The sequence below is a fragment of the Canis lupus genome, chromosome 4 (genome assembly GCF_003254725.2).
Source record: "Canis lupus dingo isolate Sandy chromosome 4, ASM325472v2, whole genome shotgun sequence".
NCBI classification, from domain to species: Eukaryota; Metazoa; Chordata; class Mammalia; order Carnivora; family Canidae; genus Canis; species Canis lupus.
Window position 1 is genome coordinate 22,962,538 of NC_064246.1, and position 16,654 is coordinate 22,979,191.

The 16,654-nt window shown below is 42.7% G+C and overlaps 1 protein-coding gene and 1 long non-coding RNA gene across 4 annotated transcripts in view; both read right to left on the bottom strand.

The window, feature by feature from the left end:
* LOC112651180 (prosaposin) overlaps positions 1 to 16,654 on the bottom strand; it is a 33,119-nt gene that overhangs the window by 16,284 nt on the left and 181 nt on the right. The gene's annotated exons all lie outside the window — the stretch shown is intronic.
* LOC118354498 (uncharacterized) lies at positions 7 to 16,477 on the bottom strand. Of its 2 annotated transcripts, none has more exons than XR_007410147.1 (3): positions 9,527 to 16,477; positions 9,045 to 9,178; positions 7 to 1,182 (listed from the first exon to the last, which is right to left on the bottom strand). It is a non-coding gene; the product is annotated as an uncharacterized LOC118354498 (long non-coding RNA). The 2 variants fall into 2 exon arrangements; XR_004815090.2 differs by lacking the exon at positions 7 to 1,182 and adding an exon at positions 1,203 to 8,515.

The window sequence follows — 16,654 nt, forward strand, 5'->3', positions numbered from 1 at the left end:
CTAAAAGAAAGACCATCATGAGAAGGTAGCCCACCTCACTTACCTACCCAGGGGGAAGGACTAGCCCAGGCACTGAGCTGGACAGCGGCACGGCCCCTCACCCAGCGGCGTGCCACACAAACCACAGCGCCACTGGCTCCAGGCCAGAAGCTCGGTGATCACCTTCAGTCAAAGTCACAGGACTGAGAGGGACTAATTTATCTGGTTTGCTTTTTTCCTCTCAAACTATTTCTAAACTGTACCAGGCCTTTTAATCTTTAGAACCTTAAGAATCTTCCATGAAGTAATAAAAGAAATCAAAGGAGTAAACACTGACAGATTATACAAAATTTTAAACTCCTGTAGAATGACAAATTAAGTTTTTTATTAATCTATAGGGAAAACAAGGTTCATATCCTTATTACAAAAACGATTCTTAACATTCTAGTAGAAGAGCCCTTTTACAAATCTAACTTTGTGAACACATGCTCATAAACAAATTTACTAACAAAGAATCCTCCATAATCCACTTTGGTATCACAACAAACGTGATACGGTGAACATGTGTCTACTCAAAGTCAGGTGCACAGCATGGCATCTGCTGTGGTAATGAAGAAAGGACTCAGGCAACAGTCACAAGCACAGAAATTAAACTAGGGGAAAGCACAGGAAAGGTACAAGTCACCTAGGACCAAAGAAATACAGGTTACAGCAAGAAGGTGCCATATTTTGTTTTTTTTTTTTGTTTTTTTTTTAAATTTTTATTTATTTATGATAGTCAGAGAGAGAGAGAGGCAGAGACACAGGCAGAGAGAGAAGCAGGCTCCATGCACCGGGAGCCCGACGTGGGATTCGATCCCGGGTCTCCAGGATCGCGCCCTGGGCCAAAGGCAGGCGCCAAACCGCTGCGCCACCCAGGGATCCCAGGTGCCATATTTTGAAAGTTAAATTAGCCAAGGAGGGAAAAAGTGACAAGGTTGTAGTAAAATATACATTTGTAAGGCTGTGACTGTTCAGGACTTTTTAATATATTAATAGATTTCAAAAAATGGAAAAAAAATCCCTCTTCAAAAAAGTTATCCACTTTCAAGGTCGCCTAGGAGGCTCAGTCGGTTAAGCATCCAACTCTTGATCTCCGCTCAGGTCTTAAGCTCAGGGTCATGAGTTCAAGCCCCACATTGGGATCCAGGCTGGGTGTGGAGCCTACTTAAAAAAAAAAAAAAAAAAAGTAACCCACTTCTAGAAATAGATTTTAAGGAAATACAGCAATCCAAGAGGCAAAATATGATATGCATAAATATATTTATTAAATGTAATTCACAATACTAAAAATAAAAGTAGATATAACTTGAATGGCCAAAAATAGAGAGGAAAAACTAATGATACTCTTACTAAAAAGAATATGTAGCTGTTAAGTATAAAATTATATATCAAATAGAACAAAAAACCCAAGAATAGGAAATTATGTAGGAGTTGTATAAAAAAACAATAACAAAGCAGGGTGGTTGGCTGAAACTCCCAGTGTTATGTTGTATGTGAGTAACTCTACAAAAATATTTTATAAAATGCCTTGAAAGTACTTATGTTTCTTACAATAGGTCTATAGTAACCTTGACTTTGGAACCTCACCTCTAGACCAACAATTGGGCTAGAGAACAATGGATTCCATCGGGTTACACAAAGACGGGTGAAGACGGGTGTCGGTGCAGGCAGCTAACTCCAGCAAACACCTCAGTAGGGCGAAACCACCTTCTGCTGTAAATAGGTAACACAAGGCCCAAGTCTGAGGAGAAAGCCCACAGCTACCCATGAAACAGATGGAGAACCTCGGGAGTCACGCAGCTCAATACAAGCCAATGAGAAGGCACAGAGATCCTACAGACAGGTAACGCACACACAGTACACAAAACACGGGGGTTGGTAGGTGCCCTCACTCCAGGAGAGGGCAATGAAATGTGGTCAAAGCTATATTCCACGAACTCTTCACACAAACACTGAGTCACAGGTCCGCAGAAAGCTTAAGCCAGATGATATGCACCCTTTCAGACACCGGCAGTGATTATTAATCGGCTACCCAGGTCACAGCCTTTCATGCCCCTTTGTAGCAAAAATCACATCCATAACCAGTTCACAAACACAACTGAACTGGCCACCTTCCAACAGCTGTTGGCTTAGATTCCGGTTTCCACGGGAAACATGCAGCAGATTTCATACTAATCCCCAGATGGTTCACAAGAGTTTAGTACCTATAACGTAGCTACGCTACGCTGAGGCCAGCCCTGGGCTGTAGGTCAGGGTTCTGGGAAGTGGGGGTCATCACAGACAGCACACAAAGCCCACAGGTTCCACCAGCGCCTCCCATGCTCCTTCCAGGTACAGGGCCCTGGAGAATTCTGAGAAGCACCCAAAATACACCAACTGGTTCTACCTGAAACTGGAAGAAAAGAATCGGAAAAAATAACAGGAAGCTACAAAATGAAAAATGAGCCAAGAATGCAGAGTGAGACACAGGGAAGCCAGGAAGAAAGAGCGGGGGACAATAGCCGACTAGAGCCACACAGGGTTGAGAGAGAAAGGCAGGGCCAGTGAGCAGCCCTCCCTACATAAGGCCCGACTACCATCTCCAGTCTCACAAATATGCAGTCAAATAGGACTTAACCCAGGGGGTTTTCTCCAACCATCCAGCCAGGATTTGGCCACAAGGGCCAAAATCTATCAGGCTTGGGGAGGAAGATGCACCATGCTAGGCCTGAGAGGCAAGAATACTTTGTAGTTTGTTCACTAGTTCAAGGAACTTGAAACAGTAATCATTTGCTATAATGACTTTGTTACCAGTTTTAGCTACTGTTCTGGACTAAAAGTCTTTTCTGGTAGCTGGTTATCTGTGATCCATCCAGCTAACAAACAGCCAAGTCATTCCCAACCTCAACAGTTACTGTTACTCAACAGCCCACCTCAGAACTTTCAGAAGTAAAATGCACGGTGGGCAACCTGTTAGACCTATGATGTCCTCAATGTCAACCTAAAACACATTACATGGACAATGAGAAATGAAACTAAACTCCCAGCTCCTAGAAATTAAATTCTCAGTAAGACATTCCCATGTATCTCCAACCTAAAGCCAAATTTTTAAAATTGCACTTTATACAAATAGTCTGTGGTGTACAACAAATCTGATGTCCTAAAATGACCCAATGTGTATTTACAAAGAAACAACTGTGTATCCTCAGGATTGGTAATGTGAGGCAGAAATGCAAGCATGGGTGATGCCAGGGAGCCACCTGGGGAAGGTTCAGGTGCTTATTTCAGGACCTGATCCCCTGTGAAGGAGCCAAAGAGTGGGTCAGAACACTACTGAGACATGAATCCTTTTCCCGGAAAATGTATTTAGACACAAAATCCTCACACCACTTCAGGGAGCTCTTATGCACTACACCTGTCCAGATCCCAGCTGTGGACTGAAGGCTCTAAAAGCAAGCATGGCTCTTCTCCAACCAAGTGGGAAAACCATGAAGATGAAGGCTGATTACCAAACTCCACGGACTGGGCCAAGAACTGTGCACTCAAACAGCAGAACAAGGTGGACACACTTGGGGTCTCTGACTCCACAGTGGGACCGGACAGGCCCCGAAGAAATGGTGGTATGTTAATAGAAACACAGGGAATGACAAGCCCTGGAGCAACAAAATTACTAACCACATAGGGGAGCTAGAGGAAGCTTCTTCAAAATTTGAACTGGCCCCTAAAAACAGAAATACAAAAGACTGGGTGAGAGAGAAAAACGGAATTCGTGAACATTCCAAAGGAGGAGAGAAATCTTTGTCTTCTCCCAAGCCAGGCTGCACAGAGAGACCCCAGGCCCAACCAAGACGACCTCATCTGAGGTCATCCCTGTGTGAAAACTCACCCTGTGGGCAACAGCTCACACTAGTGTCTTAAAAACCCAGGCATCATAGAGCAGAACTGACAAAAGGAGGTGGGGGATTCAGATGACGGGGCATCTAACTGGAATGCAAGCTCACACCAAAAATTCCAAGCAAGAAGCAGTAGCAACCAAGGCTCAGAGAGAAGCTAACAAAAAGATTCCACAAGAACAGACAGCTGGGAAAACGAAACTCAGAGGGTTAAACGTAAATGTGAACACAAGCCCGCTGAGGGGCAGCACAAAGAACACACCTGTGTGCTTTGCTTCCCAGAGTCAGAGACAAGCACAGCAGGTTGGGAGGGTGAGGACGCGTGACACCATTCCTGACGCCCCTACAAGACTGGAGGTGTTAGCTGGGAGAGAGAACGTCTCTTAGAAACAATGCTATTTTCATAGGGGAAGGAGGCCTTCCACCTATCACGCGGGGGCAGATCCGCTGTGTGGCCTCAGACCCAGCTAGCAGAGCTGCGAGTAAAGGTTAAGGGAAACAGACGACGGCTCGAGGTAGGGGCCATCCACAGGGTTATAAAGAGGGAATGGGCTGCCTCGTTAGATGATGACTGCTCCAAAAGCAGAAGGAACCGCGCAGAAACAAAATGCTGAACCTCCAAGGAATTCTGTGGGAAGAGAAATCCTGCGTGATGAGCAGGACTAGAAGTCCTCTGGGGGCTACACATCTTCACTCCTATAAGAATGAGCCAAATGACATTTTCAGTGTTTATACATAACCAATACATAAAAAATATCCTAAACCACTTTCTGATGAGTTATTTCTCAAAACATGTTCTCAGCAAAGCTTTCATATCTATTCTCATTCTCCCACACTCTGCCCCCAAATACCAACTTCCTTCTTTTGAGACAATAAGTTGAACTCTAAGAAAGTTCTTAGAATGTGTGTGCCTGACCTCCTCGAGAGTTCTAATTAAATATAAGACACAAACACTCCTCATGGCAAACCAGGCACTAGCCCCCCTCAGTTCTGAGGCCTGCCATTTGAGCTCTCAATGACAACAGAGATCAGAGAAATTATCATTTCAGAGACACTAAAACCCTATGGGCAAGTTTCCTTAAAGAAAGACGGGCTTTGTGTTGTTTTTTGAGACACAGAACTTCAATTGTATTTCCTTAGCAAAGGGATGGGTGCACTGTGTTTCCTTTTGACTCCCCAGGCCTAGAAGAAAATAGCCATGTTCTAAATAACTCACATGTAGATCATTTATTAAAAAAAAAAAAATAGGCTATGATGGAATTTTACTGTATTGAGATCGGCTGCCATGAGCTACACCAGAAATGGGCTTTACGGCAGCTAGACTCTACATGGACACACACACAAAAAAAAATCTCAGTGAGCCTGGAAGGCAGGGAGAACTCACTAGAGCCATGTTGTTTTAGGTGTGATGATTTTTTCCAAAAAGAAACTAAACCCTGTGCTTAGAAATAGAGAAATCTAAGGTAACTGACCCACCACCTAAATGAAATGTTTCTCAAATGTGAGATACTGAAAAGAAAACCAGATCTGCCTCCAAGTCCCACTCAAATAAATGACCTTCACCCAATCGCTGTCCTGAGCTTGTTCTTCATCTGTAAAATAAAGATGTAGCTACTGGTGGGATTGTTGAGAATCACAATGACACAGTTACACACTTTCAACTGCCAGAACATTACATCTCTCAGCCATCATGCCTTTATGAGCATCTCTCTGGCATTCTCAATTATCCACTGTCTCAGCTCCCCTACCAGGCTGGCTTTGAAATCAGACAGTCAAGGGCTCAGATCATGCCTCCACCAATTCTAGTCAGGTGACCTTAAGACTTCAGGCTTCCAATCTGCAAAATGGGCTTATTACTAGTACTCCTAGGAGTTTATACAAATTAACCAATATTTGTAAAACACAGGGCAGAGCTAGTATGCTACAGAAGTCCAGTAAGTGATATTCATCATCACTACCACCTGTAGTAAACAATAGCAGGACCTTTCCCTGATCCAGTTCCTTGCCCAAAACAGGTGCTCCCACTAATAGCAGAATCCAAGCTATTCTGTTGGTTTACTCTGCATTTTATCAAGGACTTAACTGGCAGCTCAAAGACCTAGAGAGTTATATCTCAAATCCTCAGAAGCTGTCGGTTAGTCACACAGAGGGAAACATAGGCTCTATTGTTAGAAGCCCGGGAATTGACGCTATGTGCTGAATAAGAGGTTTGCAGGAGCAAGAATGAGAGGTGCCCAGCAAAGTGCTAAAAACATTACAGATGAAATGCTCTCAATAATTCATGGCACTGGAGCTATGGGCTTATTTTCCTCTAATCCTGATATAGTTGTCATATTTCAAATTATTTCTGGAACCCATCTTCTATAGAGCCCCCTAAAAACCTCTTTTTTTTTGGAAGGATGAGGTGTATGACAAAATGACTGGTGCCCTGCATACTGGGGAGTAGACCAGGCTGACTGAAACCCCCTGCTCTGCTATCTACGAACTAAAGCCAAGAACTGGTCAATTACTTAGGCCACAATCATGTGGGGAAAATATAGGGTAAAAAAAAAAGAGTGCCCTTTCTCAGGAATTCTGTGAAAATCAATGAGAAAGCAGAGAAAGGACAGTGTCTGGTACCTACGAAGCTCAGTTAGTAGCACACCTAATCGTTAATGATGGACTTGAGAGGAAGAACCACCAACTGAAGGCATTCACATTCTGATTTTTATAACATGGTATAATTTTTCTCCATGTTACTTTTAAAGTCAGAAAAAAATTAAACCTTACCACCAATTTCAGGAATAATTACTGCCCAATATGGCAGAAACAAACTGTATCCCATAGGGTTAATAAGGTTGAAACTATCAGGAAATCTAAAGCTTGTTTTTAATAGGCCTGTTTCTCCCTAATCAACTGTTGTTTCTTTTCAGATCTAACAAATACACTAGATGTCCCTGCACAGGCCTGGGCTGAAGGTCACTGATAAGGTTCCAGCCTAGGAATAAGCCAGGCCCTGCATTCCTTACCTGAGACAGAAGCAGAGACCCTTTCCAGTTCATATGGGCTCTCGGAGATCGCATATAACCCCTAGACCCTCTTCTGCTCCTAAGATGACCGATCTGACATCAGGATCCCAGTTTTTCCTCATTTTAATTTTATGTCCCCACCCCAAAATGAACATGGGATAGGTCACATATATGTTTACTCAATGCACATACTCCACCTTTCCTCATGAATAGTGAGGAAATGTGTCCCTGCCCTTTTCATCAATATATGTAACCTCAACCCCTATGATTATAAAAAAAACATGTTCTCTCCCCCTTCAGGGAAGAGTATTTAAGGTTTGCTCTCTTGTCTCCTGGTTTGGCTAGCTCTCAAACTCCTCCCTAGCTGCAAACCTGATGTCTCAGTGACTGGCTCTCTTGCAAACCCAAGCGAGGAACTCCGGTTTGGTCACGAGACAAGTTGTTCCTATAGCCACTCTCCACTCCTTTCACAGGAACAGAACTAAGGATTTTTAGCTACACACATGGCTGCCAAGATTTAAAAAACTACATTTCCGAGTCTCCCTTGCAGCAAGGTCTGGCCATGAAGCCACATGCGTAATGGGATGCTAGTAGAGTCTCACACCTTTAAACACAAGTGTGATGGCTGGATCTTTAGCACTCATGAAGAAAGGGGCTAGACCTCAAGGACCCAGTCTCTCACCAGACACTAGCCCTGGAAGGTCGGCTCCTGAACTTCCTGTGGAAGGTTAGGGATGGTTCTATTGTATTTAAGCCACTACTACTCTAAGTCTCTTATCTCAAATCAAACCTAAGCCTTACTAAATACCAGCTTAGGGATCCCTGGGTGGCGCAGCGGTTTGGCGCCTGCCTTCGGCCCAGGGCGCGATCCTGGAGACCCGGGATCGAATCCCACGTCGGGCTCCCAGTGCATGGAGCCTGCTTCTCTCTCTGCCTGTGTCTCTGCCTCTCTCTCTCTCTCTCTCTCTGTGTGACTATCATAAATAAATAAAAATTAAAAAAATCAAAAAATAAATAAATAAATAAATAAATAAATAAATAAATAAATACCAGCTTAATCATCTACCAGAAGAGTCCCAAAATAACAAGTCTTTGTAAGGATATTTAAAAGCCTACATACACAATGTAGCCACCAAAGGTTTTCAAAAACACTCTCAGAATGAAGGGGACCACCTTTCCTAGAAGGTGCACCTTATATTCCATATGTTAGAACAGTCTTACTCTTTTATCCATTGTTTTTCCCAGTAAATATCTTAGATAACATATGCTAAATACCGTTCAGAGTCTAGTTACCAAAAAAAGAATAAAAGAAAATACGAGCAGCTTTGCAGTACCAATGATCAGAGCAGACATTCCGCAGGGCAATGGATCTGCCGCCTTGGTAACGGAGCACCATGGAAACAGTCAGGCTGCTAGGCAACCAAGACAGGCTGACCCAGGGAGGGGCAGCATCTACTTCAGGCTCCCTGCATTCAGACATTTCTCGGAATTCATGCACTTAGATCCTGCAGGAGATAAACCACTGCACTCAACACCAACTGCTCCATCTGAGAGCTGGCTTCTATGGCAGAGGGACCTGTCTCTTCTTCATAGGATCCTGCTTCTGAAAACATTCTGCAGAGTAGAATAAAAACATTGCCCATTTAATCATTCAGAATAGCATGTGCTCAAAAGCAGCCTGCCTTGATCTGAAGGAAGTAAAGCCCAAAGATTGCTCTTATTACAAAAGAAATCTGTAATGAGCTGATTTGGCTGACGCCCATCACCTCCAGCCCCAGTAAGCCATTAGTTGTGTATCTAAGACAAAAGTTCTTCCCTATTTCCCCTCTCCCTCAATTTTTCCCTCCTCTTGCTCCTTAATTTTTTCTCACAAGACCATTCCAGGACAAAAAACTGATCTACACGGAGAAAGCAAGAGAGTCATCAGGCAAATAAGTTTGTGCAATCATTAACTGAGACACTGAGGACAAGAATGCAAACCTCTTAGATTGCATAAAGGTGATGCAATGTGGCATAATTAATTTGGAGAAGAGAAATTCCTACCTAGTTCGTTTGATAGCACTCCAATCCAATATATGCTAGCAAAGCTCTTCTTCCAAGTATCAAACCTATCAGGTAATGATCAGAGATGAACTTCAATTACCTTAGATAAGATGCTGCCACAATTGGACCATGAAGAAATGAGCCCTTGGCCAGACTGCTCAGGGTCCAGTCAGATGAATAGGTCCAGGCAGAGGGCAGCATCACATCTACATGGTCCTAGTTCTGGCCCGGGTGCTGCACAGAAGTTGATTCAGTCAGCTAGAAACTGGCATGGGCTGTAGTACCCCATCCCTGCTAGCAGGCTGAGTGATCTCGGCACACTTGCAGAATAATACGCTAAGAAAGATTTCATGCAAACCCCACTAATACGGAACTTCAGTGCTCTGAGCCTGTCCCACAAGATCATTAACTAAAAAGTTTCAAATACATATAAATATGTCAACTATAAAGGTTACTTTTGACTCACCTTAGGAACAGGAATACCATCCTTCATTTGAAATGTCAAAATCTACACTTCAGACCACAGCATAGATTAGGGCAGGATATTAGGATGCCCTAGCATTCTGATTCAGTTGCTCTCACCTCACAGGGCAATTGGGAGGATTAAATCATCCTTCAGGACGTCTATGAGCTCAAAAGTGTCATAACAGTAGTAATGCCAAGGTGTTAGCTGCCTTTGTCACTCATTTACTCCCAAATGTGCAGTGGAGGTTTTCTGGAGGCAAAGGGCAGGTGAATGGCAGCACACTGAATGCAGCAGCAGCAGAGAATCTAGCCAGGTATTAGAAACACTGCAAAAAGGTAAAACAAGCCATTCTTCTCACTTACCATGTTTGTGTTTCAAAAAAGTTTTTTTTTCACTAAAACTGTAATACGTTAACATGTTTACCATTTCTAAAGGATTATTTTTTAATTGTCAGCTTAATTTATATAAGATGATAAATATCGATAGCTAGGGCCCACATAAACAAAAGTTCTTTGGGGTCCCTCAATAACTCACGAGTATACAGGGATGCAGACACCAAAAAGCTTTAGAGCCACCATTTACAAACAGCCAATTTTTGAAAACCAACAGAGAGAAAACTACTTCTCAAATTATAGCTAGTTCCCTTTTCCGATTTACCACAAATCACAGCCACCAGAGTATCTAAGTTCTGTTAGGCTCCTATATCTCTACTGCCTACACAACACCCCTTCCAATAGGTTTGTGGGCCCCTCTAATCTGGACATAAACTGGTCAAGATTTCATCTGAGCTCACATTCACTGCCAATTTGTCAACTCCAAGACACAAACTCTTAAAACTATTTTCAGTAAATTTTTAAAAAGATGTTTTTATTTGTGACAAAGACTTGGCACTACTAACATTGAAGTTTCGTGCAATTAACCTACCAGCACTTCCTGGGCTGAAATCCACTTGGCTGTACCTCACACTCCCATTTAGCAAATCTAAGCACCTATTACAGGCGAGCAGAGTCACGTAGCTGCAGATATACCAAGTGATCAAGACAACAAATACGCATATCACAGAATGCCAGGTAGTGGTGAGTGCAATGAAGAAAAATGCAGCAAGGTCAAAGGAAAAACAAAACTAGAGCAGGATGGCATGGCCATTTGGACAGAGCAGTGGGGAACTGAGAAGGCAACAACTGAGCAGACAACTGAGTAGAGGGAGGAATCCACATGCATCATCTCAAGAGAAAGAGGGTCCAGGCAGGTGGAATACAAAATGCAAAGGTTCTGAGCTACAATAAGGCACCAGAGACTGAGCGTGGGAGGGAAGAGGAAGAGAGAGCTCTGAAAGGCAGCCAAAACCTAGATAACATGCAATCCCATAAGACAAACCTTAAGTTTTTTTAAGATTTTATTTATTTATTTATTTATTTATTTATTTATTTATTTATTTATTTATGGGAGACACAGAGAGGAAGAGAGACAGAGACACAGGCAGAGAGAGAAGCAGGCTCCATGCAAGGAGCCCAACGTGGGACTGGATCCGGGGTCCCCAGGATCATGCCCTGGGCTGAAGGTGGCACTAAGCCACCCGGGCTGCCACCAAACCTTAAGTTTTAATCCTCATGAGATCCGAAGCCCTGTGACCCTCTGGTATCAATGCCTACAATCGCAGAACAGCATCCCATCACCACTGGTACAGGAATTTTTTTTTTTTTTTTTTTTTTTTTTTTTTTTTTTTTTACTGTGACAAGTGACATCACAAAGACTGGCCAAAAGAACTTTCTCTAGTATCTCCCTCAATCTAATTTATGAAATATCCCTTAAAGTAATTTCTTGTCAAAAGCAGTTATCTGTCTAAATACAGCTAGGATTCAATTTTAAATTTCAGAAGTGTCATTAGGATTCTCATTCTTTTCTGAAAAAAAGATGTTCATCAACGAAGTTAAATTGACACATGCATACAATGAAATCCTCTGTAACTGTTTTTTAAACAGCTGGGAGGTAGGAGGAGATTAAGACACAACTAAGTGCAGCATGGTACTCTGGATTGGATCCTGGAACAGAAACATGAGATTAGTGGGAACACTGGTAAAGGCCACATCAAGTCTGCAACATAGTTAACACTGTCCTGATGTTCACTTCTTTCTTTTGGCAAGTATACAAGTGAATATATAAGATGTTAACAGTGGAGGAAGCTGGGTGAAGGGTATACATGAACTCACCATACTATCTTTTTAATTTTTGTTTAAATCTAAAAGTATCCCAAAATTTAAAAGATAGGTCTATCTGTACTAGCATGAAATGGCCTCTGAGGTATAAATTTAAAAAGAACGCAACCCTATTCATTCTTTTACGAAATTGGCAAAGTTTAAAGTCTGACAACATCAAACCTAGACCCCAGACCTAGAGAAATGTCTGCTCATGTGCACAAGTTTATAGAAGCAGTTTAAGATAAAAGCAAATCTAGAAATAATCTAAATGTCTAGCAACAAAGTATGACATAAATGAAGTACCACAGTGAAAATGAAAGAGCTACAGGTTATTGACATGAATGAACTTCACTAGCCAAAAGAAAAAACCCAAGAATACATACAATATTCGTAAAATGTTTAAAATACCCAATACTATACATACTGTTGAAGGTCATACACTTGAGAGGATGAAGACCTGAAGGGAAATGTTAAATAACAAGCCCAGGAAGGTGGTTATTTAAAAAAGGAGGAGGAGCTTGTTAGTCCCTGTTTCTTAACCAAGTGCTGCATACATGGGTGCTCATTATAATTATTCTCCCACTTTTCTGGAGGCCTACAATGTTCTACATGTGAAAAAAGACCAAGCTGGTGTAACAGGCTACCATTTGTGGCTTAAAAAAAAGAGAGAGAAGGGGGACTCTCACACACTGTCAACTATACGTTGCTCAGAAAGGCTCCCAAAGGAGCTGGTACCAGGCTATCTCTGGGAAAGGTCTGGGGGACAGTGGAGGGAAGGAAACACACTCTTTGTCCTAATTTTTACATGGTTGGACTTGTTCAGCGTGTGCAGCTATTATCTCAACAGTTCGCTCCCCTTTTCTGGATGGGGAAACCAGATGAGGGGACTTAAACAAGTACCATGGTAGTAACAAGAGCCTAGAAAAGGAATACTCAGATTACCAGGACAGAGGCCCTGAGGTGCTGATAAAGGCTGATCTCATATTAAACCAAGTCTGGCAACTACAGTAGACTCCCACCCCCTCTTAACTGCAGACTACCTACCCTTATTTGATTTCCTGCCCAATAATTACATACAGCACACACATTTCTAATTCAATTTAATGGTTTTATTAAATATAAGACCTCTGAAATGAATGAGGCTAGGGAATATCACAAAATTAAGGGCAGAGGAGAATTGCTTGTGCAGGTACAACAAGGACACTGACAAACATGATACAGATTTTATTCATGGTATAACAGCCAACCTTACTGTACCTACTACCTATGCCATTCTACAGAGCAAAATAATAAAGCCTCATAGCAACCTTATTAGATAGGAATGATCAGTAACTATTTTGCAGATGAGGAAGTACAGTGTAACTTGTCCAAAATCATCAACATAGTATCAGCAACATGATAAAATTCTCTTCCAGTTTCCTCTCAATCCCATTATAATTATAAATTCCCTAAGAAAACATGGAGTTTACATAGATTATTTTTCAGTACACAAATTATTACCCAAGGACATAATTTTGGTCTTCATGGGGAAAAAAAAAAAAGTAAAGCACCTAGTACCTTGCAAGAACCAAACTGTTCATCCCAATTGCTGTATTTTTCACTACTGTTTTAAAACTATTTGGGGGGGAGGAAAAAGGGAAGGTAATATAATTAGTATTCCCTTCAGTTGGTTTAAAGAAAATCCTGAAAAAAAAAAAAAAAAGAAAGAAAATCCTGTCCTTCCTTCCTTCCTGGTGGCAGAATCAAACAGGAGCCAGAGAGCAAGGCTCTGAGCCTGACATCCAGTAATCTAGAATGACCATGCTAGAAGACTGTCTCCAAAAGCTGTGGCACACACTTGCCCAAGTGGCAAGGTCTTGGCTTAGAGAGCTTCCCATGCCTCATTATGTGCTTTCCGCAGCCAGCAGCACCATGTCCAGCCTCCCTCTTCCCCATCTAGTCAAGTCCCAGCCTGGCCATTCCAGTTTCACAAACCAAGAAAATGGAGGAACTACTTCTCCTTCCTCTGATCTAGAAAAACCCAGACCAGTCAATCCAATATACTTCCACTTAAAGAACCACTTGTAGAATGTATTAAATATAACTTGTCAAATGCAATTAAAGCACTTACCAAATCCTTGACTGGCTAATACAAATAAACCCCTCATTAACTGCATTATTGTTTTCAGAATAAAATTAATGATTGAAAATTGAGAACTGGGATTTATTCTAAATTCCTGTCAGGTGAAAACTGAAGTTCTGCTGATATTCAGCAGACTGCACCATAAATTTACTTCGTGAATCACCATAAACATAAGCTATCAAATGAATATATACGTACACATAATACATCCTAGCATCCCCAGAGAGCCTACCTGCCTCAACACTGGGCACATAGCATTTACCTGGTTAGCCACTACACAAGGGACAGTAACAGGGCAGCTAAGCTTCACTAAGCACATACCACATTCCAGGCACCACGCCACATGCTTTACACATACCACCTCATTAATACTAGCCCTGCTTCTTCCACGAGGAGTCACCCAACAATATGCCCTTCGCATATGATTCCATTTGCAGAAAGTTCAAAAAGTTATTTTTACATCTATGGTGCTAGAAGCTAATTAAGTTGTTTCCTTTGCAAGTGTAACAGGGTAGCAAATGGGTGAGGCACAGGGGCTTCTAGATGCTGCTAATGTTCTCTATTCCTTGACCTTGGGGGCTGCTTACAGTGGTTATGTTCATTCTGTGATAATTCATCACATTGTACATTTAAAATGTGCATGCTTTCAGTATGTAAATTACAACCCCTTCAGGTGACAAAAGCTAAGTGTTGACGGAAGGCTATGGAAAGTGCAAGCACTGCCAGGAGCCCTGGGTTCTGATCCTGACTTCCCCAGTAAACAGCCTGTGATTTGGGAGCACATCAGTGTCTTCATTACCTACAAAGAAATTAGATTAGATGCTCTCCAATTTTCTCAATATACCATTACTTTCCTTTATCAGGTGGGGAAGAGCACAGGACCATGGGATGAATAAAAAAAAAAACCCTCAAAACCAAGCGTCTCTATAATCACCAGGACATCATTATTAACTCACAACAAAGCTCATCCAGGTTCAGGATGACACTGTACTACAGTAGCGCCATGCTGGAATGGCAAGTTCTAAGAACCTCTCAGAGAGCAGAGGATGGCTTCAGTCACCACACACCTTCACTAACAAACTCAGTCATCACTAGAAATTCTTAACGTGGGATCCCTGGGTGGCGCAGCGGTTTGGCGCCTGCCTTTGGCCCCGGGCGCGATCCTGGAGACCCGGGATCAGACCCGGGATCGAATCCCATGTCGGGCTCCCAGCATGGAGCCTGCTTCTCCCTCTGCCTGTGTCTTTGCCTCTCTCTCTCTCTGTGTGACTATCATGAATAAATAAATAAAATCTTTAAAAAAAAAAAAAAGAAAAGAAATTCTTAACGTTGGGGTAATCCTAAAGGCCAGACAGCAAGGTTAGAACAAGGCCTATAATTGTAACATACTCCCATTTACTCAAGTGTTCAGGGAAAGGGAGAGGGTCCCTTGATTAACCAAATATTCTGGTTAACCATACTCCCAAATATACCAGAGGAGGATTTTACACTTCAAAAGAAACAAGTCCCCTTGTGGTGATTTGAGTGATTCAGAATTCCTCAGGGTCTTGTGAGGAGTGACTCACTGCCAATAGGAACAACTGTTTGATATGGAACAAAAAGTCATTCTCTCAATCCGTGCAGAAAATTTAGAGACTAGTGTTGGTTTATTCTACAGACCACGGAATATCAAGAAGGATCAACCCCAGTGAGAAATACATTTTCTTCAGTGACTATAAAATTGAAAATCTTTACAAGCAGATCACCTTTCACAGCATACAAGTAAAAGAAGTGTAAGAGCATCGTTTAAGGTCAAGACACATTCTTGGGAGGCACTCAAAGCTAACACAAGAAAAAACATCTTCAACTTATTTCAACTATACAAGCTTATTTTTATTTATCTTTTTGGTTTTTCGTCAACTCCATCATCTATTTTATTACTGTTTATCAAAATCTGAATAGCTGCATGACAGAATGGAAGCTAGCCCCTAATTACAGTTAACTAGAGAAACAGAAACGGAGGTTGGCCTTAAAGATCAGGTTTATTTCCTTTCTGTAAGCTGTATTACCTGGAAAAAAAGGGGGAAGAAAGACTTGGGATCTTCTCCGTATACAAATTAAAACCTGGCTTCACGACTATAAAACTAGAGAAGTTTGCTAAGGACTCAACTTCACTCACTTTCCTTTACTATGATGATTTAAAGGAGGTTATGATGCGAAGGCACGAGTTTGGGGCACAGAAACTGAGAAAGGTCACAGTGACATGGGGAGGGCAGGAGGGATCCTAATTCCAGGAAAGCAATGCAGCTGGTTCCCAAGTGTTTCCTTCATAGCCTGCAACAATTTCAATAGCATTTCAGGGCAATCACAGCTTCTCACGTATTTATACATTTTCCTCAAGATAAAGGCCGCTGCTAAAACGGGCCAGCGGCTTTGCAAGATCTTTTAAAGGCTCTCCTTTAAACTTGAACTTCATTGCAAAATCATCTCCACAAAACGCCGTATCATCTTTGAGATGCAGAACCAAGGGCAAATATATAGGTACAGATAAACATCAACACAGACGACATACTTAATGTGCTTCCTGCAATTTCAACATTATTAAAAACTGGGGCAAGTGAGGTCAGAATGGGTCCCGCTGGACGGGACTGCAGCCCGTCTCGGTCACGTGCGCCCGGCCCCAAGCACAGCACAGGTGCAGCAGGGGTCACCTGGGGGCGCCCCCAACCTGACCCCCGCGGGAGAGGCTGCGACTCCCCGGCCCCGCCCCCGCCCCCTCCCACAGCCCCCGCGCCCGCAGGTGGCAGCGCCGGGCGCGCCTGCGCAATGAGCGCCCCTCGTCCACAACCGAGAACGGAGGAGCGAGGCCCCGGGCGGTCCGCTCCGGGACGGGTGGGCCACGTTCTGCGGGGATCCCCTCCCCGACCGGGCGGGGGCGGGCGGGG